This window comes from Electrona antarctica (genome assembly GCF_951216825.1).
Source record: "Electrona antarctica genome assembly, chromosome: 8".
Lineage (NCBI taxonomy): Eukaryota > Metazoa > Chordata > Actinopteri > Myctophiformes > Myctophidae > Electrona > Electrona antarctica.
The window spans coordinates 37,820,484-37,822,753 of NC_136789.1; positions in this window are offsets into that span (position 1 = coordinate 37,820,484).

Genomic DNA, 2,270 nt, shown 5'->3' on the forward strand with positions numbered 1-2,270 from the left:
TGGCTCCGTTTGGGTCTGAGAGGCACCGCTAAGGGCTCCGTTTGGGTCTGAGAGGCACCGCTAAGGGCTCCGTTTGGGTCTGAGAGGCACCGCTAAGGGCTCCGTTTGGGTCTGAGAGGCACCGCTAAGGGCTCCGTTGGGTCTGAGAGGGGCCGCTAAGGGCTCCGTTGGGTCTGAGAGGGGCCACTAAGGGCTCCGTTGGGTCTGAGAGGGGCCGCTAAGGGCTCCGTTTGGGTCTGAGAGGCACCGCTAAGGGCTCCGTTGGGTCTGAGAGGGGCCACTAAGGGCTCCGTTTGGGTCTGAGAGGCACCGCTAAGGGCTCCGTTTGGGTCTGAGAGGCACCGCTAAGGGCTCCGTTGGGTCTGAGAGGCACCACTAAGGGCTCCGTTTGGGTCTGAGAGGCACCACTAAGGGCTCCGTTTGGGTCTGAGAGGGGCCACTAAGGGCTCTGTTTGGGTCTGAGAGGGGCCGCTAAGGGCTCCGTTGGGTCTGAGAGGGGCCGCTAAGGGCTCCGTTGGGTCTGAGAGGCACCGCTAAGGGCTCCGTTGGGTCTGAGAGGCACCACTAAGGGCTCCGTTGGGTCTGAGAGGCACCGCTAAGGGCTCCGTTTGGGTCTGAGAGGGGCCACTAAGGGCTCCGTTGGGTCTGAGAGGGGCCGCTAAGGGCTCCGTTGGGTCTGAGAGGCACCACTTAGGGCTCCGTTGGGTCTGAGAGGCACCGCTAAGGGCTCCGTTTGGGTCTGAGAGGGGCCACTAAGGGCTCCGTTTGGGTCTGAGAGGGGCCGCTAAGGGCTCCGTTGGGTCTGAGAGGGGCCGCTAAGGGCTCCGTTGGGTCTGAGAGGGGCCGCTAAGGGCTCCGTTTGGGTCTGAGAGGCGCCGCTAAGGGCTCCGTTGGGTCTGAGAGGGGCCGCTAAGGGCTCCGTTGGGTCTGAGAGGGGCCGCTAAGGGCTCCGTTTGGGTCTGAGAGGCGCCGCTAAGGGCTCCGTTGGGTCTGAGAGGGGCCGCTAAGGGCTCCGTTGGGTCTGAGAGGGGCCGCTAAGGGCTCCGTTTGGGTCTGAGAGGGGCCGCTAAGGGCTCCGTTGGGTCTGAGAGGGGCCGCTAAGGGCTCCGTTGGGTCTGAGAGGCGCCACTAAGGGCTCCGTTGGGTCTGAGAGGGGCCGCTAAGGGCTCCGTTTGGGTCTGAGAGGCACCACTAAGGGCTCCGTTTGGGTCTGAGAGGGGCCGCTAAGGGCTCCGTTTGGGTCTGAGAGGCACCACTAAGGGCTCCGTTTGGGTCTGAGAGGCACCGCTAAGGGCTCCGTTTGGGTCTGAGAGGCACCACTAAGGGCTCCGTTTGGGTCTGAGAGGCGCCGCTAAGGGCTCCGTTTGGGTCTGAGAGGCACCACTAAGGGCTCCGTTTGGGTCTGAGAGGGGCCGCTAAGGGCTCCGTTGGGTCTGAGAGGCACCACTAAGGGCTCCGTTTGGGTCTGAGAGGGGCCGCTAAGGGCTCCGTTGGGTCTGAGAGGGGCCGCTAAGGGCTCCGTTGGGTCTGAGAGGGGCCGCTAAGGGCTCCGTTGGGTCTGAGAGGGGCCGCTAAGGGCTCCGTTTGGGTCTGAGAGGCACCACTAAGGACTCCGTTGGGTCTGAGAGGGGCCGCTAAGGGCTCCGTTTGGGTCTGAGAGGCACCGCTAAGGGCTCCGTTGGGTCTGAGAGGCGCCGCTAAGGGCTCACCGCTAAACCCCTTTTTTTGAGTGGTGTAAACCACTCCTACAACTGGCTTTGTTAGTCTGTGCAGAAAAAATGAGCATGGTTGCTATGTTCACCCTGTTCACCCGGGTGTGATTTCATTACGTCAGACATGATTTCATTACGTCAGACAGGCTATATAAGACCTTACACCACTCAGTTCACACGGGTGTGATTTTTTTTTTTACTATTTTGAAAAACATTTTTGAATAGTTCAACTAGCCAATCTACATTTGAATAGTTCAACTAGCCAATCTACATTTGAATAGTTCAACTAGCCAATCTACATTTGAATAGTTCAACTAGCCAATCTACATTTGAACTATTCAAAAATGTTTTGCAAAATAGTAAAATGGCGAAAATATGTTATGAAAAAGGTTGAAAACCTACAGAACTATTTACCACTGATTTTAATTTCTTTCTTTCTTTCTTTCTTTCTTTCTTTCTTTCTTTCTTTCTTTCTTTCTTTCTTTCTTTCTTTCTTTCTTTCTTTCTTTCTTTCTTTCTTTCAGAAAGAATCAGGTCAGTCAAACCGGTAGTGTGATG